The 27,996-nt window shown below is 44.4% G+C and overlaps 1 protein-coding gene across 3 annotated transcripts in view; it reads right to left on the bottom strand.

Annotated features, from left to right (window-relative positions):
- Positions 1-27,100, bottom strand: part of BACH1 (BTB domain and CNC homolog 1) — a 57,132-nt gene extending 30,032 nt beyond the window's left edge. For 2 of the 3 annotated variants that reach the window (XM_056560880.1, XM_056560882.1), the window contains exon 1: positions 10,484-10,569. The gene's annotated coding sequence lies outside the window, so the exon portion shown is untranslated. Of the gene's footprint in view, positions 1-10,483; positions 10,570-26,997 lie in introns of those variants that run through there. The other variant, XM_056560881.1, reaches the window with a different exon arrangement.
- Positions 27,101-27,996: the final 896 nt, after the last annotated feature.

Below are 27,996 nucleotides of genomic sequence, written 5' to 3'. Positions count from 1 at the left end.
ATCCAAACTTCCCTGAAACCAAAGGAACATCTCCCCATTTCCTCTACAGTCACAGACCCCTAAAATCCTGCACATAGATATATACCTGAGTGTGGGGAAACAAGGACTAACAATCCTGTATACAACGTGTATGTTAAAGATATATGTCCCCACAGACAAGGATATGTGCAACGTTTTCCACATTCCTCCACCACAGGCCTGACCTTTTATTTTCCTCCCCGTTAAAGGGGTACTCTGCCCAAAGACATCTTATCCCCTTATCCTAAGCCCTCAAGCCTCCTCCCATAGACATGAATAGAGGGGGGCGTGACGTCACGACCGCCGCGGCCCGAAGCCAGAGAGTGTCAGGCCAGAGATCGCGGGGGGTCCCAGCGGCCGGACCCCCGCTATCAGACATCTTATGGTTAGGGGATGAGATGTCTAGTACACTTTTAAACTTTCTTTAAAGATCACAGAAGACAGAGAAGTGACTGTGCGGTTGTGAACTGACACTGAAAACTAGGGATGCACCGAAAGGGAAATTCTGGTCCGAAACCGAAAATTTTGGCTTTTCTTGGCCAAAAACTGAAACCGAAAATACAGTGCCCCACCCCCTATTTTAATATAGTTTTTGTTACATTTTATAACTTTTTTTGGGATGTGACCAAAATCAGCAATTTTGCATTCAAAATTTTTTGGCGTTTACGCTGTTCACACGGCAGGATCAGAAAGAAAACAATTTAATAGTTGGGGCAATTACGCACATGGCCACACCAAATATGCTTATTTTTTCATATATTTTTTTATATGGAAAATGAGGGTGATTTAAACATTTGTGGAAGGGGTTAATGGATTTTTTTTTTTTACTTTTATTTAACTTTAAATTTTCTTCTATTTACTTTTTATTAGTCCCCTTAGGGGACTTTTAGGAGGAATCATTGGATTTCTCATACAGATCAATGGAGTTCCATAGAACTCTATTGATCTGTGAGCTCTGCGATCATGTGGTTGAGCCTGCTTAGCCAGGCTCAATCAAATGAAGAGCCACGGACCACTGGAAGTAGATGTCAGCTTGCGTCATGTCCTCACCCGATCCATGACATGTACATGTATGTCATGGGTCGGGAAAGAGTTAAGCCACGCCTACCGAGGTTATCGGAAAGGGGGGATTTTCGGCCGATAATTTTCTGCGGCCGAAATTTCGTTGCATCCCTACTGAAAACAAGTGTGCTGAACAGAAGTAGTACACACAGGGCTTGTTCACAGTGCACACATTCCAATGTAGAACGGCGCTTGCAGCAGAGTCCCATTGTTTTCAATAGTATTCTGCTGATCTGTTCACAATCGCTGCAGTGGAATTGCGTCAGCAGAATGGAACTCTGTCCAAAGAATACTTAATTTTTCCATATATGGGGCTGTATGAGGGCTTATTTTTTGCGCCGTGACTTGTAGTTTTTATCAGTACAACAATATTTTGCTTATATATGACTCTTTGATCACTTTTTTTGTAATTTATTTATTTTTTAAATCACATTTTATGAGCAATTTTGGGCTTTGGTATTTTCTTTTTTACATTTACAGCGTTCACCTTACGAGATCACGAACGTTATATTTTAATAGTTCGGACATTTCTACACGCAGCGATACAGAGTAGATTTTATTGTTTTGGATTTTTTTTATTTGTAAAAATTGAAAAAATAGGGATATAGGAATTTTTTTTTTTATTAGGGAAAGGGCTTATTCCGCCATTTAATAGAAATCCTTGAGTCACATGATTATTGAATCACACAACTTGGAAAAAGAAATATGAAAGAAAAAAAAATGCCTAAACTACAACCCACAATTTTTTTGGGGAAAAAGAAAACACTGCAAAAAACGGCATCTTGGGAATGCAGAAAAAAGGGCAGTTTTTTGTGGTTCTCTTTTTTCATTTCAGGCAAACAAAATTAAGTTGTGTGGAAACTTAGCCTGGCTGAGATTGCTTAAAGGGGTATTCCAGGAAAAAAAAACGTATATATATCTCAACTGGCTCCAGAAAGTTAAACAGATTTGTAAATTACTTCTATTAAAAAATCTTAATCCTTTCAGTACTTATGAGCTTCTGAAGTTAAGGTTGTTCTTTTCTGTCTAAGCGCTCTCTGATGACACGTGTCTCGGGTACTGTCCAAAGTAGAAGAAAATTCCCATAGCAAACCTCTTCTACTCTGTGCAGTTCCAGAGACAAGCAGAGGTGTCAGCAGAGAGCACTGTTGCCAGACAGAAAAGAACAACTCAACTTCAGCAGCTGATAATTATTGGAAGGATTAATATTTTTTTATAGAAGTAATTTACAAATTTCTGGAGCCAGTTAATAAAAAATAAAAAAAAATAAAAGTTTTCCACCGGAGTACCCCTTTAATTCCTGTCTGGTAACGCCCCCTACAGTACAGGGAGGTATTACATGTTCTGTACTCTTTAAAAGGGGTTATTCAGGAAAAAACTTTTATATATATATATATATATATATATAAATCAACTGGCTCCAGAAAGTTAAACAGATTTATAAATTACATCTATTAAAAAAATCTTAATCCTTTCAGTACTTATGAGCTTCTGAAGTTAAGGTTGTTCTTTTCTGTCTAAGTGCTCTCTGATGACACCTGTCTTGGGAAACCCCAGTTTAGAAGCAAATCCCCATAGCAAACCTCTTCTAAACTGGGTGGTTCCCGAGACGTGTGTCATCAGAGAGCATTAAAAAAAAAAGATATAAAAAAAAAAAAAAAAGTTTTTTTCCTGGAATACCCCTTTAACAACTATTGTCTGGTGATTTTTGGCTAGAAAAAATAAATAAAATAAAAAAAAGCCTCCTGGTTTTGCACTCCAAAGATGGCCATTTTTTGGTGTCATTTTTACATATTATTTTTAAGTAGTGAGTTTTAAAATTTCCCATTCTTTTTTAAGGTTTTTTTTATTTATTTATTTATTTCTTTTTTGCAGAAAAAAAAACAGAAGCACAGCCTAAGAGTAACACTATAAAATACATCCGTTAAAAGATCCGTTATAAAAACCCTGAAAATCGTCTGTTAAACAAATCCCATGTCTATGGGATTTTTACATTATCCGTTTTAACGGGTGAATGAACGGAAGAAATAGTGCATGCGCCATTTCTCCCGTTACTGTCTTCCATCACAAAATAACGTCTGTTATTAATAACGGGCTATAACGGGTTAAAAAGGATTATGTAAAAATCCCATAGACCACTGGTCTCCAACCTGCGGACCTCCAGATGTTGCAAAACTACAACTCCCAGCATGCCCGGACAGCCGTTGGCTGTCCGGGCATGCTGGGAGTTGTAGTTTTGCAACATCTGGAGGTCCGCAGGTTGGAGACCACTGCCAGAGACTATAATGGGATTAACAGCCGATTTTCAGGGTTTTTATAACGGACGTTTATAAACGGATGAGTTTTATAGTGTGAAAGCAGCCTTACGTTACGTCTTCTGACATCTACAGTACAGATGAGCGAACTTACAGTAAATTCGATTCGTCACGAACTTCTCGGCTCGGCAGTTGATAACTTTTCCTGCGTAAATTAGTTCAGCTTTCCGGTGCTCCGGTGGGATGGAAAAGGTGGATACAGTCGTAGGAGACCCTATCCTAGGAATGTATCCACCTTTTCCAGCCCACCGGAGCACCGGAAAGCTGAACTAATTTATGCAGGAAAACTCATCAACTGCCGAGCCGAGAAGTTTGTGACGAATCGAATTTACTGTAAGTTCGCTCATCTCTAATCTACAGCAATGATGCCCCTCGGCGTCACATCAGAGCTACAAACCCACTGACCACCCAGCAGGGGGCGGCATAGAGTTATTACTTCAGGTGAATTCTACACAATGTTTTTTTTTTTTCGAATCACATGACCAAAACTCTGCAACAATACAGTGATCCCTCAACTTACAATGGTCTCAACATACAATAGTTGCAACATATAATGGTCTTTTCCGGACCATTGTAACTTGAAACCAGACTCAACATACAATGCTACAGACAGTCCAGATCTGTGAAACCTGTCAATGGCCGGAAGAACCGACCAATCAGATTGGGCATTGTACTGGTATAACCCCTGTATTACTGAAGTATATGCACTTAAAGGGGTACTCCAGTGAAAAACTTTTTTTTTTTTTTTTATCAACTGGTGCCAGAAAATTAAACAGATTTGTAATTTACTTCTATTAAAAAAAAAATAAAAATCTTAATCCTTCCAGTACTTATTAGCTGCTGAATGCTACAGAGGAAATTCTTTTCTTTTTATAACACAGAGCTCTCTGCTGAATCACGAGCACAGTGCTCTCTGCTGACATCTCTGTCCATTTTAAGAACTGTCCAGAGTAGGAGAAAATCCCCATAGCAAACATATGCTGCTCTGGACAGTTCCTAAAATGGACAGAGATATCAGCAGAGAGCACTGTGCTCGTGATGTCAGCAGAGAGCTCTGTGTTCCAAAAAGAAAACAATTTCCTCTGTAGTATTCAGCAGCTAATAAGTACTGGAAGGATTAAGATTTTTTAATAGAAGTAATTTACAACTATGTTTAACTTTCTGGCACCAGTTGATAAAAAAAAAAAAAAAAAAAAGTTTTTCACTGGAGTACCCCTTTAATTCCTGTCTGGTAGCGCCCCCTACAGTACAGGGAGGTATTACATGTTCTGTACTCTTTACCTGCGCCAGAGTTAGCATCTCCTTTGGACACCAGGTAAGGGTGGCTCCATGTTACTTTAGGACATTGTGTCCTCTACATAGACCAGTGTTTCCCAAGCAGGGTGCCCCCAGCTGTTGCAAAACTACAACTCCCAGCATGCCCGGACAGCCAAAGGCTGGAAGTTGTAGTTTTGCAACAGCTGGAGGCTCCCTGCTTGGGAAACACTGAAATAGACAGTGATAACAGCTCCCAGAAGATCTTTCTTAGGCTGGGTTCACACCACGTTTTCTTAAATACGGTTCCCGTATACGGTTTGGAGGAGGGGGGCGGGGCTTAGTCGCGGCGCCCGCACTCAGCCGTATTCGGGAACCGTATTTAATGCAAGTCTATGAGCCGACCGGAGTGAACTGCAGCCTCCGGTCGGCTTCGTTTTCGGCCGTATGCGGTTTCCCGACCGCAGGCAAAAACGTGGTCGACAGCGTTTTTTGCCTACGGTTGAAAAAATCGGCAAAACCGTATCCGAGGCAAAACGGATGCAACCGTACACAACATTTGGAATACGGTTTACAATGCATTCTCTATGCATACGGTTTCGGATACGGTCGTATACGTTTTTTTTGCGGAAAACCGTATACGGTTACCGTATTTGAAAAACGTGGTGTGAACCCAGCCTAAGTTATCTACTTATTTTTCTTTAATTCTCACTTTTTCCTATTTTTTGGATGACATTTTTGGTGCCTTTAGCAGTTACTATAGAGTTCTGGTTTCAACATACAATGGTCGTCCCAGAACCAATTAATATTGTAACTTGAGGGACCACTGTAAATGAGGCAACACTGGACACCTCCACTTTCCTCCATTGCAAAACTACAACTTCCAGCATGTCCAACAGTTGTCCGGACATGCTGGGAGTTGCAGTTTCGCAAGTACCAGTTTGGAAACCACTACTCTAGATCATCCTTGCACTGTGAAGTCCCTCTGTTATTCCTCCTGGAAATTTATTCCTTAACCCCTTCCCGCTATTGGACGTATGCATACGTCCAAGCGAATTACACGTTCGCGCAAATGGACGTATGCATACGTCCAAGCGATCTCCTGCTCTGCCGCAGGCAGCGCAGGAGATCGCGGGTGGGACTCAGCTGTCAATCACAGCCGGAGTCCCACCGCAGCTGCCGGGGCCGCGATCACGCCGGTCCCGGCAGCATTAACCCCATAGATGCCGTGATCAGTTCTGATCACAGCATCTACGGTGTTTGCAGGGGGAGCGCTCTCCCCCTGCCCATCAATCGCGGCGCCGCGATAAAATAAGGGGGATCGGGGGTGTCCAAGACACCCTCGATCCCCCTTGAAGAGATAGGAGTGAGGTGGCAGGGTTGCCACCCCTCCTATCCCTGCTATTGATCGGCGGAGCGGCCGACCAATAGCAGACTGGGGGCGGGGGGGTTAAAGTTCGGTTCCCCCCCGCTATGCCCACCCATCGGTGTCCGGGCACAGCGGGGGGAACCGTGTAGTAGCGGCGGCGGCGGCAGCGGCGATCACTTACCCGGCGGCGGCTGTGATCACGGCGGCGGTGGAGGTAAGTATGACGCCGCGTGTCCGGAGTCTGTTGCCTAGCAACATCTGCAGGGCGACAGTTTAGAGAGTGGTCTCTAAACTGTCACCCTCCAGATGTTGCAAAACTACAACTCCCACCATGCCTTGACAGCTGTTTGCTGTGTTGGCATGCTGGGAGTTGTAGTTTTGCAAGATTTAGAGGGGTTCAGGCTGGAGATCACTGACAGTGGTCTCTAAACTGTAGCCCTCCAGATGTTACAAAACTACAACTCCCAGCATGCCCAGACAGCAGTTTGCTGTCTTAGCATGCTGAGATTTGTAGTTTTGCAACATCTGGAGGGCCACAGTTTAGAGACCACTGTCAGTGATCTCTAGCCTGAACCCCTCTAAATCTTGCAAAACTACAACTCCCAGCATTCAGGAACAGCCAATGGCTGTCTCGGCATGCTGGGAGTCGTACTTGCGTGCCTCCAGCTGTTGCATAACTACATCTCCCAGCATTCCCTTTGGCAATCAGTACATGCTGAGAGTTGTAGTTCTGCAACAGCTGGAGGCACACTGGTTGGGAAATACCGAGTTAGGTAATAGGTTCTATTACCTAACTCAGTATTTTTCAACCAGTGTGCCTCCAGCTGTTGCAAAACTACAACTCCCAGCATGCACGTTCTGAGTTGTAGTTTTGCCCCCCCCCCCCCCCCCCCATGTGAATGTACAGGTTACATTCACACTGGCGGCAGATTACAGCGAGTTCCCTGCTTCAAGTTTGAGCTGCAGCAGCCGCAACTCAAACTCCTAGCGGGAGACTCAGTGTAATCCGCCGCCAGTGTGAATGTAACCTAAAAACACTACACTAACTAACATAAAATAAAGAGTAAAACACTACATATACACACGTACACTGCCCCCCCCCCACCACCCCTTCCCCCCCCAATAAAAATGAAAAACGTATCCTACAGCAGTGTTTCCAAAACGGAGCCTCCAGCTGTTGCAAAACAAAAACTCCCAGCATTTCCAGACAGCCATTGACTGTCCAAGCATGCTGGGAGTTTAGCAACAGCTGGAGGCACCCTGTTTGAGAATCACTGGTGTAGAATACCCCTATGTCCACCCCTATGCAAATCCCTAATTTAGGCCTCAAATGCACATGGCGCTCTCACTTTGGAGCCCTGTCGTATTTCAAGGTAACAGTTTAGGCCCACATATGGGGTATCGCCGTACTCGGGAGAAATTGCATTACAAATTTTGGGGGGCTTTTTCTCCTTTTACCCCTTATGAAAAGGTAAAGTTGGGGTCTACACCAGCATGTTAGTGTAAAAAAAAAACATTTTTGTACACTAACATACTGGTGTTGCCCCATACTTTAAAATTTCACAAGCGGTAAAAGAAAAAAAGCCTCCAAAATTTGTAACGCAATTTCTCCTGAGTACGGAGATACCCCATATGTGAGCGCAAAGTGTTCTGGGGACGCACAACAAGGCTCAGAAGGGAGAGTGCACCATGTAAATTTGAGGTCTAAATTGGTGATTTGCACAGGGGTGGCTGATTTTACAGCGGTTCTGACATAAGTGCAAAACAATAAATACCCACATGTGACCCCATTTTGGAAACTACACCCCTCACGGAATGTAACAAGGGGTACAGTGAGCATTTACACCCCACAGGTGTCTGACAGATCTTTGAAACAGGGGTCTGTGAAAATGAAAAATAAAATTTTTAATTTGCACAGCCCACTGTTCCAAAGATCCGTCAAATGCCAGTGGGGTGTAAATTCTCCCTGCACACCTTATTACCTTCCGTGAGGGGTGTAGTTTTAAAAATGGGGTCACATGTGGGGGGGGTCCACTGTTCTGGCACCACGGGGGGGCTTTGAAAATGCACATGGCCAAATTCTCTCTCCAAAAGCTCAATGATGCTCCTTCTCTTCTGAGCATTGTAGTTCGCCCCCAGTGCACTTCACGTCCACTTATTGGGTATTTCCATACTCAGAAGAGATGGGGTTACAAATTTTGGGGGGTATTTTCTGCTATTATCCCTTGTAAAAATGTAAAATTTGGGGGAAAACAAGCATTTTAGTGTAAAAATAATAATTTTTTTTTTACATATGCAAAAGTCGTGAAACACCTGTGGGGTATTAAGGTTCACTTTACCCCTTGTTACGTTCCCCAAGGGGTCTAGTTTCCGAAATGGTATGCCATGTGTTTTTTTTTTTTTGTCCTGGCACCATAGGTGCTTCCTAAATGCGGCATGCCCCCAGAGCAAAATTTGCTTCCAAAAAGCCAAATGTGACTCCTTCTCTTCTGAGACCTGTAGTGCGCCAGCAGAGCACTTTTCATCCCCATATTGGGTGTCTTCTGAATCGGGAGAAATTGGGCTTCAAATTTTGGGGGGTATTTTCTGCTATTACCTTTTTTAAAAATGTAAAATTTTTGCTAAACCAAGCATTTTTGGTAAAAAAAAATTTTTTTTTTTTTTACATATGCAAAAGTCGTGAAACACCTGTGGGGTATTAAGATTCACTTAACCCCTTGTTACGTTCCCCGAGGGGTCTAGTTTCCAAAATGGTATGCCATGTCGTTTTTTTTTGCTGTCCTGGCACCATAGGGGCTTCCTAAATGCGACATGCCCCCCGAGCAAAATTTGCTCTCAAAAAGCCAAATATGACTCCTTCTCTTCTGAGCATTGTAGTTCGCCCGTAATGCACTTCAGGTCAACTTATGGGGTACCTCCATACTCAGAAGAGATGGGGTTACAAATTTTGGGGGGTATTTTCTGCTATTAACCCTTGCAAAAATGTGAAATTTGGGGGGAAACACACATTTTAGTGACATTTTTTTTTTTTTTACATATGCAAATGTCATGAAACACCTGTGGGGTATTAAGGCTCACTTAATTCCTTGTTACATTCCTCAAGGGGTCTAGTTTCCAAAATAGTATGCCATGTTTTTTTTTTTTTTTTTGCTGTTTTGGCACCATAGGGGCTTCCTAAATGCAACATGCCCCCAAAAAACCATTTCAGAAAAACGTACTCTCCAAAATACCCTTGTCGCTCCTTCGCTTCTGAGCCCTCTACTGCGCCCGCCGAACACTTTACATAGACATATGAGGTATGTGCTTACTCGAGAGAAATTGGGCTACAAAATCAAGTATAAATTTTATCCTTTTACCCCTTGTAAAAATTCAAAAATTGGGTCTACAAGAACATGCGAGTGTAAAAAATGAAGATTTTGAATTTTCTCCTTCACTTTGCTGCTTTTCCTGTGAAACACCTAAAGGGTTAAAACACTTACTGAATGTCATTTTGAATACTTTGAGGGGTGCAGTTTTTGTAATGGGGTCATTTATGGGGTATTTCTAATATGAAGACCCTTCAAATCCACTTCAAACCTGAACTGGTCCATTAAAAATAGCGAGTTTGAAAATTTTGTGAAAAATTGTAAAATTGCTGCTGAACTTTGAAGCCCTCTGGTGTCTTCCAAAAGTAAAAACTCATCAATTTTATGATGCAAACATAAAGTAGACATATTGTATATGTGAATCCAAAAAAAAAATATTTGGAATATCCATTTTCCTTACAAGCAGAGAGCTTCAAAGTTAGAAAAATGCAAAATTTTCAATTTTTTCATCAAATTTTGGGATTTTTCACCAAGAAAGGATGCAAGTTACCACAAAAATTTACCACTATGTTAAAGTAGAATATGTCACGAAAAAACGATCTCGGAATCAGATTGATAAGTAAAAGCATTCCAGAGTTATTAATGTTTAAAGTAACAGTGGTCAGATGTGCAAAAAAGGGCTGCGTCCTAGAGGTGAAAATGGGCTGTGTCCTTAAGGGGTTAAATAGACAAGTGGGCGTTACCATTCTCCAGGTCACAGGGGTGTGCCCCATCATAATCCAATCAGGACTGAGAATGTCAGGCGGCGCAGAGGGTACTCCAATTCACACTATCATTTCCAGGAGGTGTAACAGAGGTCAACAGCACAATGATAAAACAACAATGCTAGTTGTACTCTTTGTAATAACTATTTGGGGTCGGTGTGATGTCATACTGTAACACATGACGTCAAACTGTAGCTGCAACCCGGCCAGTAGGGGGCACAGTCACAAGGAAATCTATGTAACGCATATGTAATCCAATAGACTCCCTATTAGACATGGGCTATACAGAAACATCAAAACAGGGGCGCGTCCCCTTTAAGAGTGGACGTCGGTGCCCCCGGAGGTGAGGGCTCTCCCCCGGTCCTCACGCCCCCCATATTACCCGCACACACTTACCGCAGCCGCCGACATTGATCCCCCCTCAATCCTGACTCTTCTTCCTTGTTTTCTTGCAGCTTCCTGGGCTGCCTGTGTCTCCTGTAATGACGTAACTGTGTGACGTCAGCGCATACGGGAGCCCGGGAGGGTCAAACGTCGTCAGTCCGCGAACCGTGCACTTTGCTGAGTCATGCTGTTTGGTGGACGTGTGCTCTGACTGTGCGATTTATACAGTGTAAGCACTACACTACATCATGCCTCCATAACAGGGCACTACATAGCGTGTGTACCCCCCAGTGCCAAGCACAGTGCCCCACAATGTTCTTATCAAAACGCTCTTGACCCCAATGCCAGGCACAGTGCCCCCACAATTTCCTAATAACAGTGCACCCCTAAGACCAGGCACAGTATCCCCCACAATGTACTAATAAAACTGCATCCCCCCCCCCTGCCCCGGTGCCAGACACAGTACCCCCAAAACATCCTCATAACAGTGCACCTGCCAGTGCCAGACATAGTACCTCCACAATGTAATTATAATACCCCAAGTGCAGACATAGTACCCCCACAATGTACTTATAATACTTACCCCAAGTGCCAGACATAGTACCCCCACAATGTACTTATAATACTTACCCCAAGTGCCAGACATAGTACCCCCACAATGTACTTATAATACTTACCCCAAGTGCCAGACAAAGTACCCCCACAATGTACTTATAATACGTACCCCAAGTGCCAGACATAGTACCCCCACAAAGTACTTATAATACTTACCCCAAGTGCCAGACATAGTACCCCCACAATGTACTTATAATACTTACCCCAAGTGCCAGACAAAGTACCCCCACAATGTACTTATAATACTTACCCCAAGTGCCAGACATAGTACCCCCACAATGTACTTATAATACTTACCCCAAGTGCCAGACAAAGTACCCCCACAATGTACTTATAATACGTACCCCAAGTGCCAGACATAGTACCCCCACAATGTACTTATAATACTTACCCCAAGTGCCAGACATAGTACCCACACAATGTACTTATAATACTTACCCCAAGTGCCAGACATAGTACCCACACAATGTACTTATAATACTTACCCCAAGTGCCAGACATAGTACCCCCACAATGTACTTATAATACTTACCCCAAGTGCCAGACATAGTACCCCCACAATGTACTTATAATACTTACCCCAAGTGCCAGACAAAGTACCCCCACAATGTACTTATAAGACTTACCCCAAGTGCCAGACATAGTACCCTCACAATGTACTTATAATACTTACACCAAGTGCCAGACATAGTACCCCCACAATGTACTTATAACACTTACCCCAAGTGCCAGACATAGTACCCCCACAATGTACTTATAATACTTACCCCAAGTGCCAGACAAAGTACCCCCACAATGTACTTATAACACTTACCCCAAGCGCCAGACATAGTACCCCCACAATGTACTTATAATACTTACCCCAAGTGCCAGACATAGTACCCCCACAATGTACTTATAACACTAACCCTAAGTGCCAAAGTACCCCCAAAACATCCTCATAACAATGCACCTCCCCCCAGTGCCAGACATAGTACCTTCACAATGTACATGTAACACTGTAACCCCCCCCCCCCCAGTGCTAGACACAGTACCCCCACAATGTCTTTAAAACAGTGCACCCCTCAGTGCCAGGCACAGTACCCCCAGTATGTCCTTATAACACACTGCAACCCCCAGTGCCAGGCACAGTATCCCCACAATGTCCATTTTACAGTGCACCCCCCAGTTCCAGGTACAGTGCCCCCACAATGTCCATATTACAGTGCACCCCCCAGTTCCAGGCACAGTGCCCCCACAATGTCCATATTACAGTGCACCCCCCAGTTCCAGGCACAGTATCCCCACAATGTCCATATTACAGTGCACCCCCCAGTTCCAGGCACAGTACCCCCACAATCTCCTTATAACAATGCACCCCCCAGTTCCAGGCACAGTGCCCCCACAATGTCCATATTACAGTGCACCCCCCAGTTCCAGGCACAGTGCCCTCACAATGTCCATATTACAGTGCACCCCCCAGTTCCAGGCACAGTACCCCAACAATGTCCATATTACAGTGCACCCCCCAGTTCCAGGCACAGTGCCCCCACATTGTCCATATTACAGTGCACCCCCCAGTTCCAGGCACAGTGCCCCCACAATCTCCTTATTACAGTGCACCCCCCAGTTCCAGGCACAGTGCCCCCACAATGTCCATATTACAGTGCACCCCCCAGTTCCAGGCACAGTGCCCCCACATTGTCCATATTACAGTGCACCCCCCAGTTCCAGGCACAGTACCCCCACAATGTCCATATTACAGTGCACCCCCCAGTTCCAGGCACAGTGCCCCCACATTGTCCATATTACAGTGCACCCCCCAGTTCCAGGCACAGTACCCCCACAATGTCCATATTACAGTGCACCCCCCAGTTCCAGGCACAGTACCCCACAATGTCCATATTACAGTGCACCCCCACCACGGTGTAGTTAGCGTTATAGGGTGGTCTCTGTGTATGGCACAGTTATGGAGACACTGGGTGGATCTATTATAGCTGTACTGTGGCTGCCAATGTTGGGCCCAGAGGCTTTTTGGTATTTTGGGCCCCTCTGTCACGTCTATTGATAAATATGTCTACACCAGTGGTCTCCAAACTGTGTACCTCCAGATGTTGCAAAACTACAACTCCCAGCATGTCCAAAGTGCAGAGTGCAAAGTGAGTTTAACAAATGGAGCCATAGGGTGTAATAGTCTTGCACGCTTGGGTTCTAATGGCTAAAGGGGTATTCCCATCTGAAGGAGTTATTCCCTTTCCATAGACTAGGGCAGTGTTTCCTGAACAGGGTGTCTTCAGCTGTTGCAAAACTACAACTCCCAGCATGCCTGTATAGCCTTTGGCTGCGGAATCCCATCTAGAAAATGTGAGTTACCTGCCCGCATAGGGATAGGTAACTTTGACTGCCTGGACTGGTGGGGCAGTCAGGGGTTAAGCGAAGGGGCCGGGCCGACCGGAGGGATTAACCAATAGTGTAAGGGGTGGCTGGTACTTGTAGTCCCCTCCCTCTGGGTATAATAGGTTGGTTAGTTCCCCCTCTCCCTCTTTGTGCCCTACCAGTGTCCCTGGGGAATCTTGCCCTCCCAATTTTAGTTTTATTTATTGTATATTTTCTTTATCTGTCTATATATATATACACAGTGACCCCCTGACCTACGATGGCCCCGACATATGATAATTTCAACATACGATCACTCTCAGAGTCCATCGCATGTTGAAGGCAGCATCAACATACAATGCTTTTGTATGTCGGGGCCATTGCATAAACGGCTATCTGGCAGCGCAGACTGCTTCAGCTGCCACCGGATAGCAGTTTACGGTGCCCCATGTGGTCCGCTGACGATCACTTACCTGTCCTCGGGGCTCCGGCGCGTCCTCTTCGGGATCCTCTGCATCGTCGGCGCTCTTCATCGTCGTCATCACGTCGCTGCGCACGCCGTCCCTTCATCTAATAGGAGCGCCGTGTGTAACGACGTGATGGCGGCAACAGAGAGAGAAGATGCCGGGGAAGCAGAGGCCTTGCCGGAACGTCAGGGACACCCCGGGGACGGGGCGAGAGCGATGGACGGCGACATCCAGGGCAGCGGTGAAGAGCGGTGATGGTCCGGAGCGGCGGGGACAGGTGAGTATAACTTTCAATACCAGTGGTCTTCAACCTGCGGACCTCCAGATGTTGCAAAACTACTTCTGGGTGTTGTAGTCTTGCAACATCTGGAGGTCCGTAGGTTGTAGACCACTGTCCTATACTTTACATTGCACGGATTCCTCAACATGCTATGGTTTCAACAAACGATGGTCCATGTGGAACGGATTACCATCGTATGTTGAGGGACCACTGTATGTGTGTATATATATATATATATATATATATATATATATATATATATATATATATATATATATGTCTGCTTTAAAAATATATATAGAGAGAGAGAGAGATATTTTATAAGTTTGACTGAGTTTTGTGGGACGCTTTTGTCGTCTTGTTTGCACTTTTGTATTGTGTGCTGTGTATTTGTTGCACCCTTTTTGTTTTTGTATCTTTTGCCTTTCTTTGTAGTCACAGTTGGCGGGAGAGATCATCAGCAGAGGATGGCGGAGGCTGATGGCTACATGCACGTTGGGCATACTGACGGCCGCCATACTACCTCAGCCAATAAGTTAAGTTCCTGATTTCAAGTTATTTATTTATTGTTGATAAAGTTAATGGTTAACTGCTAAGCAGTTGTGTTTAACCTTGTTATTACTACCTTATTAAAGCTGTGACCGACCACTCAGTCCATTCAAAAGGTAATACTCGTCAGTTGTCTTAAAGGGGTACTCTAGTGGTGAAAAACTTATCCCCTATCCTAAGGATAGGGGATAAGTTTGAGATTTTGGGGGGTCCGACCGCTGGGGCCCTCCCGCGATCTCTCTGTACGGGGGCCAGGCTCTCCGGCCAGATAGCGGGTGTCGACCTCCGCACGAAGCGGCGGCCAACACGCCCCCTCAATACATCTCTATGGCAGAGCCGGAGATTGCCGAGTTGTATTGAGGGGGCGTGCTGGCCGCCACTTCGTGCGGTGGTCGACACGCCCCCTTCCCGCGGGCTGTCGGGGCGGATCCCGAGACACGTGTCATCAGAGAGCACTGAGACAGAAAAGAACAACCTTAAAGGAATAGTCCAGTGGTGAACAACTTATCCCCTATCCTAAAGACAGGGGATAATTTTGAGATCGCGGGGTGTCCGACCCCTGGGGCCCCCTGCGATCTCCTGTACGGAGCCCCGACAGCCCGTGGGAAGGGGGCGTGTCGACCTCCCCACGAAGCGGCGGCCGACACGCCCCCTCAATACAACACTATGGCAGAGCCAAAGCGCTGCCTTCGGCAATCTCCGGCTCTGCCATAGAGATATATTGAGGGGACGTGTCGGCCGCCGCTTCGTGCGGAGGTCGACACCCGCTATCTGGCCGGAGAGCCTGGCCCCCGTACAGAGAGATCGCAGGGGGCCCCAGCGGTCTGACCCCCCGCAATCTCAAACTTATCCCCTATCCTTAGGATAGGGGATAAGTTTTTCACCACTGGACTGCCCCTTTAACTTCAGAAGCTCATAAGTACTGAAAGGATTAAGATTTTTTTATAGAAGTAATTCACAAATCTGTTTAACTTTCTGGAGCCAGTTGATATATATATAAAAAAAGTTTTCCTGGAATACCCCTTTAAGCATGAGTAAAACCTAGCAGGATCATACTGAAGGTTGAATAAGGAGAGCGAGTGGTGGGGAGTGAGGCGGGATTGCTGGCAGACAGCACCGGGTGCCAGGGCTCAGGCTGCGGACTCACTGTGGCGTGCTGATAGCGGATGAATCAGCATTTCCTCACTACATGACTGAAGCTGTTGTGTAACTCTTAGCCCAGGGCACAACAATAATCAGAAAAGCAACTGAAACGTGCAACTCTGCCCAGTCACACGGATGTCACAAATAGTGTCCTGTCACACTTAAAGGGGTACTCCGGCGGAAAACTTTTTTTTTTTTTTTAAATAAATTGGTGCCAGAAAGTTAAACAGATTTGTAAATTATTTCTATTAAAAAAATCTTAATCCTTCCAGTACTTATTAGCTGCTGAATACTACAAAGGAAATTATTTTCTTTTTGGAACACAGAGCTGTCTGCTGACATCACGAGCACAGTGCTCTCTGCTGACATCTCTGTCCATTTTAGGAACTGTCCAGAGCAGCATATGTTTGCTATGGGGATTTTCTTCTACTCTGGACAGTTCTTAAAATGGACAGAGATGTCAGCAGAGAGCACTGTGCTCGTGATGTCAGCAGAGTGCTCTGTGTTCCAAAAAGAAAAGAATTTCCACTGTAGTATTCAGCAGCTAATAAGTACTGGAAGGATTAAGATTTTTTTTATAGAAGTAATTTACAAATCTGTTTACTTTCTGGCACCAGTTGATTAAAAAAAAAAGTTTTCCACCGGAGTACCCCTTCAATCAATACGGTGTATAATCATATTCACATGACGGGGCACATTATTCGGTTAGGTGCCCATACACTGGGAGAATGTGAAGCGGTATCAGCAAAAGGAATCTGAACTTTGTGCCAAAGTACAAACATGCCTAAATTCTGTCATGAGATGCTAAAATAATACCGCCATACTTACACCTTTCATACATTTACATTGGTTATACCACCATACAGTGCTAAATGTGCTGTGCAGTTTTAAATAATACTACCATAATACTGCCAAACCTTAAAGGGGTACTCTCGTGGAAAACTTTTTCTTTTTAAATCAACTGGTGCCAGAAAGTTAAACAGATTTGTAAATTACTTCTATTAAAAAATCTTAATCCTTCCAGTACTTATTAGCTGCTGAATGCTACAGAGGAAATTCTTTTCTTTTTGGAACACAGAGCTCTCTGCTGACATCATGACCACAGTGCTCTCTGCTGACATCTCTGTCCATTTTATGTCCAACTGTCCAGAGCAGCATTTGTTTTCTATGGGGATTTTCTCCTACTCTGGACAGTTCTTAACCCCTTAACGACCACGGATGTAAATGTACGTCCTGGTTTGGCAGGACTTCCCGCACCAGGACGTACATTTACGTCCTGTGTATGACCGCGAGCATCGGAATGGTGCTCGCGTCATACACGGCAGGTTCCGGCTGCTAGTAGCTTGTCCATTTTTCCCATTTTACCCCCAAAAAGCGTAAACAATTTTTTCAATGAACATATTTGGTATCGCCGTGTGCGTAAATGTCCGTACTATCAAAATGTAATGTTAATTATCCCGTACAGGGAATGGCGTAAACGTAAAAAATAAAAAAAGACCAAAAATGCAGCTTTTTTTGTCACATTTTATTTAAAAAAATAATAAAAAATTATCTAAAAGTTTTATATAGGCAAATGTGGTATCGATAAAAAGTACAGATGACGGCGCAAAAAAATGAGCCCTCATACTGCCCTATATATGGAAAAATGAAAAAGTTATAGGTGGTCAAAATAGGGCGATTTTAGATTACTGATTTTGTACAAAAAGTTTTAGATTTTTTTTAATCGGTACAAAAATATAAAAGTATGTAGCCATGGGTATCCTTTTAATCGTATTGACCCACAGAATAAAGAACACAGGTCATTTTTACCATAAATTGTAGAGTGTGAAAATGAAGCCCTCCAAAATGTGCAAAATTGTAGTTTTCATTTAAATTTCCTCCTTAAAATTTTTTTTGGGGTTCGCCGTACATTTTATGGTAAAATGAGAGGTTTCATTACAAAGTACAATTGGTCACGCAAAAAACAAGCCCTTTTATGGGTCTGAAGATGGAAATATAAAAGAGTTATGGATTTTAGAAGGCGAGGAGGAAAAAACGAAAACGCAAAAATAAAATTGGCCTGGTCCAAGGTTAAAATGGTCTTGGTCCTTAAGGGGTTAAAATGGACAGATATGTCAGCAGAGAGCACTGTGTTCCATAAAGAAAATAATTTATTTTGTAGTATTCAGCAGCTAATAAGTACTGGAAGGATAAAGATTTTTTTTTTATAGAACTTCTGGCACCAGTTGATTAAAAAAAAAAAAAAATAGTTTTCCACCTTTAAATCATTCATGTCATTAATAGTATGCCCTGTGATAAAATACCGCCATACTCACAGCATCATAAATAAACAAATGGTCACACCGCCATACAGTGCAGAAAGAACAATGCTGTGCTGTGTTAAATCCTACCATAATACTGCCAAAAGAAAGAAAAAAAAAAAGTGTGGCATCAATAGTATGCCCTGTGCAAAAATAATTTCTGCTATGCTTACCCCATCGTACATAATACAATGGTTATACCACTATACAGCGCTAAAAGAACAGTGCTGTACAGTTTTAAATAATACTACCATAATACTGGCAAACATTGCACAATTCATGCCATCAGTTGTTTGCCCTGTGCAAAAATAATGCTGCCATACTCACACCATCATACAGTGCTGAAATAACAGTGCCATAAACTGCCAAATAATACCATTACCACGTTGCCTCAATACTGCTTAAAATAATACCACTATATATATATATTCACATTACAGAATCTCTGCCAGGAGATATTTCCAGGTCGGAGATTCCGTCTTAACGTCCGGCTCCAAAATCTTTCAGCTGAAAAATTTACATTTTTAGCCTTTTGGCTGGTGATTTTCTGCGCCGCTAAAATTCCAGAAAACCCATTCCCACCAATGATTATTGCAGTGGAATCTTTAAAGGGGTACTCCGCCCCTAGACATCTTATCCCCTATCCAAAGGATAGGGGATAAGATGTCAGGTCGCTGCGGTGCCACTGCTGGGGAGCCCCCGGATCCCTGCTGCAGCACCCCGCTATCATTACAGCACAGAGCGAGTTCGCTCTGCACGTAATGACGTGCAATACAGGGGCCGGAGCATCGTTACGTCACGGCTCCGCCCCTCATGACATCACGGCCCGCCCCTTTCAATACAAGTCTATGGGAGGGGGCGTGGTCATCACGCCCCCTCCCATAGACTTGCATTAAGGGGACAGGCCGTGATGTCACGAGGGGCGGAGCCACGTCACGCTGCTCCGGCCCCTGTATCGCCCGTCATTACGCACAGAGCGAACTCTCTCTGTGCTGTAATGATAGTGGGGTGCTGCAGCAGCGATCCCGGGGATCCCCAGCTGCGGCACCGCGGCGATCTGACATCTTATCCCCTATCCTTTGGGGTACTCCAGCCCTAAGCCGAGTGCCGACCACTGGGCTGGAGTATTGTGATTTCACACAGGGGCATGACGTCACACAGGGGCGGAGTTATGACGTTGCGATACTCCGGCACCGTGGTCGGCACCCAGGCAGTTTGTGATCTGGCAGCGCGGCGTGCAGCTCAAAGAGGTGGGTGCCAAATGCAAGATTGCGGGGGTCCCCGGCAGCAGGACCCCGCGGTCAGACATCCAAAGGATAGGGGATAAGATGTCTTAGGGCTGGAGTACCCCTTTAAGCAGAATTCCGTGCGAACATTCCGTACCCCTATTTGGCCTTGTTCTTTAAAAAACCCAAGAACACTATACAGAACTGAAATACTAAAACATTACATACCATGCAGAAAATTACAACCTATATACCGTACATATATAAGTATATGTGTACCATAGGTCTGCGCTGTAACTACTAAAGTTTATACCAAGGAAATTAACATTTCGGACTCAGGAAAATTCTTTTAGTGGAACAGGTTAATGAAAAATGTTTTCAAATCAACTGCTGCCAGAAAGTTAAAGGGGTACTCCGGTGGAATTATTATTATTTTTTTTAAATCAACTGGTGCCAGAAATTTAAACAGATCTGTATATTACTTCTATTTAAAAAAAAATGTTACCCTTCCAGTACTTGTTAGCAGCTGTATGCTACAGAGGAAATTCTAATCCTTTTTTGTCTTGTCCACAGAGCTCTCAGTGCACACCTGATGCCCATATCAGGAACTGCCCAGAGCAGGATAGGTTTGCTATGGGAATTTTCTCCTGCTCTGGACAGTTTCTGATATGGGCATCAGGTGTCAGCAGAGAGCACTGTGGACAAGACAAAAAAAGAAATTAAAAAAAGAATAGAATTTTCTCTGTAGCATACAGCTGCTAATAAGTACTGGAAGGGTAAAGATTTTTTAATAGAAGTCATTTACAAATCTGTTTAACTTTTTGGCACCAATTGACTTAAAAAAAAAAATGTTTACCATCGTTAACGCTTGCTTAATATATAATGTATTCATAAGGTTGCGGATGTGTTTCTGTGCATTGCACTTTATTTCAGGCATACACTGCAGGTCTACAGGGCGCAAAGGGTTCAATTTGCTCACATTGCTGCATTTAATGTACAACTGAATGGTCATTTGGTCACATGTCAGCTCCCGACCAAGAATGGCAAGAGAAAGGTCCCACTTTGCTCCTCCTGGAAAAAATTGGAGGACTTAAACTTGTTCTTGCTAGTTGAGGCCTGGGCATAGCCAAAGCCACATTTGTGTTCTGCCGTGTGAACATGGTCTAACTCTGATTTGGCCACCATATAACAAAGATGGAGCCTATGCCTGTTCAGCCCAAAATACCCTGATCCCTGCCAAACCTACTCTTTTTTTTTAAATTAAAGGGGTTATCCAGGAAAAAAACTTTGATTGATATATATATATATATATATATATATATATATATATATATATATCAATCAATCAACTGACTCCAGAAAGTTAAACAGATTTGCAAATTACTTCTATTAAAAAAGCTTAATCATTTCAGTACTTATGAGCTGCTGAAGTTGAGTTGTTCTTTTCTGTCTAGGTGCTCTCTGATGACACCTGTATCGGGAACTGTCCAGGGTAGAAGCAAATCCCCATAGCAAACCTCTTCTACTCTGTGCAGTTCCCGAGACAAGCAGAGATGTCAGCAGAGAGCACTGTTGCCAGACAGAAAAGAACAACTCAACTTCAGCAGCTGATAATTATTGGAAGGATTAAGATTTTTTAATAGAAGTAATTTACAAATCTGTTTAACTTTCTGGAGCCAGTTGATATAAAAAAAAGTTTTTTCCTGGCTAACCCCTTTAATCTCTCTTTCTTTATAATTCTTCTTATGGCTGGTGTCACTCTATAGCAGCGTTTTCCAACCAGGGTGCGTCCAGCTGTGGAATCACCCTGGTTGGAAAACAACACCCTCTCCTGGATGGACAGGGGATAACTTCTTCAGATGGAAATACCCCTTAAGCCATTGGAGTGCAAGACTGGACAGGCCATAGTGATGTCATCAGAGGGGTCTGTGAGTTTGTACTCTCATTTATGTGCATTATTTTTGTTTTTTGTTGTGGTCTTGACAAAATTGTTATAGCTGTTTGTTATGGTCCATGTTGAAATAGTTCTGGGAACGTTTCCATTGAACTGGGAATGGCAATCCCTTTCGGCCATACACCCCCACAGTGTCTTATAATTAATGTGGTATGGTGGCGGGGTGTGTGGTGCCGGGCAGATGTTCTTACCCTAGGGGCAGTTGGTATTAACCCCTTATGTTCGTGACGCCAGAGCGTGGTTTAGCCTATAACCACCCGAAGGTAATACCGATGGATCCTTGGCTAGGCAAGGGGGCAATGAAGTCACCGACGCCAAGTTATGGACAACGGCAGCTTTACTGAGGGCAGACAGTTCTTACAGTCTATGCAGTACAGCCAGGGCCCAAGGAGGTGACCAGTGACACAGAGACCTCGCAGGTTTGCTGGGACTTGTAGTAAACAGGAGGATTTAGTGCAGGCCACGCTGAGTAGACAGAAGACTTGACTGACAGGGCTGTGACTTTAGCTTACTTGTACTTGACTTGAGGCTGCAGGACTTGACTTGAGGCTGCAGGACTTGACTTGAGGCTGTAGGACTTGACTTGAGGCCTCCACTGCTCTGGATACACACGATTTTACTGGAGAGAGCGAGGCTAGCTCCACCCAGGGCTTATAAAGGGGAGACTAGCAGGGAGCCCATAGGTCACCTTTGGGGTCAGCTGGTCACTAGTACCTCCTGGGTAACAATCACATGGTACATTTATTAAAGGTACAACACAATATAATACACAATATAATACATAATCTATTTACATGGGGGAAACATCTGCAGAGGGCCCCGGGGACACTGAGGGACACTACCTGACAGGGCAGGGAAGGTACGGGTAAACACCATCCCGTACTGGGCCACCACACTAATCCATTGAGGGAATTGCTAATAGGGCAATTCTAAAATAAAGTGGCCTCCTACATGTGGCTGTTGTGAAACTACAATTCCAGTATGCAGGCTGTCAGGGCTTCCTTGGGGTTGTAGAACCACAAGTTGCAGACCGCTGCTTTACTCCGTGTTCACACATTGCTGCTGGATGCAGACAGGGCCGGTTCTGCCTATAGACAAAATAGACAGGTGCCTAGAGCGCCTTCTTGATGGGGGCACCGCTCTGCACGCTGCAAGATGGGGGCACCACACAGCCAGCCCCACTGTGTCACCCCAGTAGTAAGGTAATTACATGAGGAGAAGGTTTGCTACAGTGTGTTGCCCCAGTAGTAAGGAGATTACATGAGGAGGAGGTTTGTTACAGTGTGTCACCCCAGTAGTAAGGAGATTGCATGAGGAGGAGGTTTGTTACAGTGTGTCACCCCAGTATTAAGGAGATTACATGAAGAGGAGGTTTGTTACAGTGTGTCACCCCAGTAGTAAGGGGATTACATGAGGAGGAGGTTTGTTACAGTGTGTCACCCCAGTAGTAAGGAGATTACATGAGGAGAGGTTTATTACAGTGTGTCACCCCAGTAGTAAGGAGATTACATGAGGAGGAGGTTTGTTACAGTGTGTCACACTAGTAAAGTGATTACGTTTGTTACAGTGTGTCACCCCAGTAGTAAGGAGATTACATGAAGAGGAGGTTTGTTACAGTGTGTCACCCCAGTAGTAAGGTGATTACATGAGGAGGAGGTTTGTTACAGTGTGTCACCCCAGTAGTAAGGTGATTACATGAGGAGGAGGTTTGTTACAGTGTGTCACCACAGTAGTAAGGAGATTACATGAGGAGAGGTTTATTACAGTGTGTCACCCCAGTAGTAAGGAGATTACATGAGGAGGAGGTTTGTTACAGTGTGTCACACTAGTAAAGTGATTACATTTGTTATAGTGTTTCACTCCAGTAGTAAGGATATTACATGAGGAGGAGGTTTGTTACAGTGTGTCACCCCAGTAGTAAGGAGATTACATGAGAAGGAGGTTTGTTACAGTGTGTCACCCCAGTAGTAAGGAGATTACATGAGGAGGAGGTTTGTTACAGTGTGTCACCCCAGTAGTAAGGAGATTACATGAGGAGGAGGTTTGTTACAGTGTGTCACCCCAGTAGTAAGGAGATTACATGAGGAGGGGGTTTGTTACAGTGTGTCACCCCAGTAGTAAGGAGATTACATGAAGAGGAGGTTTGTTACAGTGTGTCACCCCAGTAGTAAGGAGATTACATGAGGGGGTTTGTTAATGCGTGTCACCCCAGTAGTAAGGAGATTATATGAGGAGGAGGTTTGTTACAGTGTGTCCCCCCAGTAGTAAGGAGATTATATAAGGAGGAGGTTTGTTACAGTGTGTCACCCCAGTAGTAAGGAGATTATATAAGGAGGAGGTTTGTTACAGTGTGTCACCCCAGTAGTAAGGAGATTATATAAGGAGGAGGTTTGTTACAGTGTGTCACCCCAGTAGTAAGGAGATTATATAAGGAGGAGGTTTGTTACAGTGTCACCCCAGTAGGGCGGGTGGGGCATGTCAAAGAGCGGAGCCAATGGGCAGGGTCAAGGGGCAGCAAAATTAGCTTTTGCCCAGGGTGGCAAAAATCCTTGCACCAGCCGTGGATGCAGATGAATGGGTGCACGAGTTTGCTAGTAAAAACTGCTCTATTATCGGCAACCTTGCCTTGAAGCAGAACATTTAGGCCAGGTTCACACTACGGAATTTCCATGTGGAATTCTGTTTTAAAATTCTGCTTGACAATTCTGCTGCACTGTGCACATTACGGAATTTTAGTGGCGGAGGCTGATCTTGCTAATTCTTTCAGTCTAGGGGGCGCCAATGTCCGCACGGTTCTAGCACCGTTCTGATTCAGTCGGTGTTAGGACCAGAGATTCCTCAGTCTGCACCCAGCCTAAAAGTATTTTCACACGGCAGATTTTTTACGGAAGATTTTCGACAGACATTCCGCAGAGAGCAGACGCCGGCAGAACATGCCAACACTAGGACCGTTTGGAGATATGCCATCTCCGTAGATGGCAATGGATTTTGAAGTAGTTTCCGCAGAAAGAATTGACATGTTAATTCTTTATGCGGAGGCCGGATTCAAAATTTCCACAGCGGATGTTGTCGCCGTGGAAATTGCACAGTGTGCACGATGCGGCAGTGTCCCATTGAAATGAATGGGACCCTGCTGCAAGGGAATTTCCAAGTGGAATCATTCCGCCGGATTCTGCTCGGAAATTCCACCGAGTAAACAAGGAACCATGCACACTTCGGATATTCTGCTTGAAATTTAATTAGCTTGCAACAGAATCCTATTGATCTTAAAGGGTTACTCCGCTACCCAGCATCCGGAACATTGAGTTTCGAACGCTGTGTGCGGGCTTCTGTGTTTTGTGCCCCCTCATGATGTCACGCCCCGTCATTTGACGTCACGTCCCGCCCCGTCATGTGACATCACGTCCCGCCCCCTCAATGCAAGTCTATGGGAGGGGGCGTGACGGCCGTCGTGCCCCCTTCCCATAGACTTTCATTGAGGAGACAGGCCGTGACATCATGAGGGGAAACGGAAGCCAGCACACAACGTTCGGAACTCAATGTGGAGTAACCCTTTAATGGGAGTCTGCTGCTCACTAAACTGAATTCTGCCAAAAGAATGAATATTGATTTTTCTGAGAAGCCCTATGGTAGTCTTATTTCTGACACTTATTTCTGATGTAAAATTCTGCACCAAATATGGGCCAATGGTCCTGGTGGCTTGGATCCACCGAGAGAATTTAACGAGGAAAATTCCTTGTTTCATTTCATGTTCAATTAAAGTTTTCAGGTCCAATTCACAGGACGGAATTTTTAGAGCGGAATCCAGCGGAGAAATTCTGCTTAGAAATTCAGGTGCAACTGCCTCCTATTGTTTTCAAAGGGATTCTGCCGCACCGTGCACATGGCACAAATTTCTATTCCAGACATGTTCATTCTATCAGCGGAACCCACGTGGACATGCAGGGCCGCCAATGGGGACATGTCCAAGCAGTCCTAGCACCGAATAATTGAGTCAGCGACTGCTGTGCATGAGATGTCCCACGTGATGCACGGCAGACACAGACTCAGGGTCTATTCACACGGCAGAATTTCCGCCAGCGGAATTCCGCCTAAAATGAAAGCCCGATGCACTTCTATGGGATTCCGCACTCCCGTTGACACTTTGGAATTTCCGCTTTTCCGCACTCCCATTGACACCTCGGAATTTCCGCTTTTCCGCACTCCCATTGACACCTCGGAATTTCCGCTTTTCCGCACTCCCGTTGACACTTCGGAATTTCCGCTTGGGGAAATTCCGAAGGGTCAACAGGAGTGCGGAATCCCATAGAAGTGTATCGGGCTTTCATCTGAGGCAGAATTCCGCTTGCGGAAATTCTGCCGTGTGAATAGACCCTCAATCGTTCGGTGCATGATTAGTGATGAGCGGCAAATGCAATATTCGTAGTCGCGATATTTCGCGAATATATGAACGAATATTCATCCTATATTCGTGAAATTCGTATATTCGATATATTCACGATTATTTTTGCTTTGCGTAAATGCGCGTATACGGATAACTACCTATCTATCTCATATCTATCAATATTATCTATCTATCTATATTATCTATCTATATTATCTATCTATCTATCTCCTAATATTCTTGGTCTATACAGAAGTGATAACGGGTCTATGACATTTTTCATTTTGAATATTGTCATGTCATATTCTCGAATATCGTCACTATCCACCTATCTAATTTTAGTGACGATATTCGCGAATATTCGCTCTCCAGTCTAATACAGTAAATAGTATACTTTGCCAGAAGTAGTAGACACAGCTCACCCTCTCGCCCCCACCACGACACGGACAGGACAGGACCCCAGTCCAAGGAAATGGTAACGAATAAAGAGAAATCCAGCGTGGTAGTTCAAGCAATACTTGGACGTTTATTCAGCAATTAGCCAACATGGATAACAAGTGACGCGTTTCAGCCACTTGTCGTACTTAGACTACTAAGGCTACATACTGTGGCCGATACGCGTCACCTGTTATCCATATTGGCTAATTGCTGAATAAACGTCCAAGTATTGCTTGAACTACCACGCTGGATTTCTCTTTATTCGTTAGGGAATAGTATAGGAGTCTTCTTTAGATCACAAGCTGGAGGCAGGGAGGGATGAGATCACTGTAAAGTGTTCTGTGGGGAAAAAAAAAATTACGAATATTCGTAATTGCAAATATATAGCGCCATATTCGCCATATTTGCGAATATGCAAAATTCGGGATGAATATTTGAATTGCGAATATTCACGCTCAACACTATCCATGATGTCCCATGCATGGCAGACGGATGAATGGCCATCCATGTAAATTAGGGACAGCTTGAGTCCACCAGAATAGAAACCACCAATACAGAGCAGCTCCCCATTGTGCCTCATGGGTATGGGTATGCCTTCCCAGGACACATGGAGAGGGGTATAATGTGACGGCGGAGCCTATGGAAATGACACATGTATGCACAATTTATGGTGTCAGGCACTACACATGCCAGTTTATGCCCCCCCCCCCCCCCCATCCCCCACCGTGATCACAAAGCATGACAATACGCCACAATCTAGTAGTTTCTGCTCTCGATTTTACTTCATCCTTCTATGTGGTATTGGTGTTTCCTACCTTAGGAAAGATCCTTCAGTCCTCAGCAGGTCTTCCTTGTACTATGACTTATCTTTCTTTGAAATGCTCCCATATAGTGCAGAAGATTGGGGGGGGGGGGGGGGGGAGTTCTGATGAAATGTTGCAGAAGAGATAACTACTATAAAAAAGCCAAAAGTGAGAGCCCTGCCTGCTAATCTTCTCCAGCCCGGCCGTGTGGAAGTCAGCTGATGAGAGAGAACGCCTCTGGGGTGATGCATCATACTAGGAATTCACCCAAACCCTCTTCTCTAGAAATATTCAAAGCTTTGCAGACTCTTCCCAAGTCTTACTATACTAGTGCTGGACGTGTTTACCGACAGTATACGGCGCTTCACCCTACAATGCAGACATAACCAGTAAATACACCAATGGCGTAATGCATAATCCACAGAGTCTCCTAATAGAGTTCTGCTGTGATCTAAATTCGACTGACCGCGGGCGGTACTGAAATTGCGCGTATAATATGGACGCTGCCCAATAAAAGTCCTTTTACAGTCCTTGACTCGTCATCATCGGCCAAAGTGTTACAGTCGTACAGTTTCCTATTTGTTTCAGAGAAAACCGTGTGACTCCAACATGACTGGCCTAGGGCCAGGTTCGCTTTTTTGATGATCCTTATAGCTATAGAGCAGTGGTCTCCGAACCGGGACCTCCAGCTGTTGGAAAACTATAAGTTCCAGCATGCCTGGACAACTGTACTATATATTTCTTTGACATGTGAGGAACATGTACCATGTTTAATGGGAATATCTCTAGCCGTTTAGAAGTTGTGCTGGAACATGCATATAAACTCACACAAACACATACATTCACCCAGATATATCAAACTGTGTGAGAGGAAAAGTGGAGCAACCAATCACAGATCAGCTTTCACTTTACCTCAGCTCGTTAGCTGAGCTGTGATTGGTCGCTGTTGGAAAATCACTCCAGTTTTTTCTCTCACACAGTTTGATAAATATTGGGCCATTGAGTTGTGTG

Source organism: Hyla sarda, chromosome 2 (genome assembly GCF_029499605.1).
Source record: "Hyla sarda isolate aHylSar1 chromosome 2, aHylSar1.hap1, whole genome shotgun sequence".
In the NCBI taxonomy this organism is placed as follows: Eukaryota; Metazoa; Chordata; class Amphibia; order Anura; family Hylidae; genus Hyla; species Hyla sarda.
This window is presented reverse-complemented; position numbering and strand designations above follow the sequence as displayed.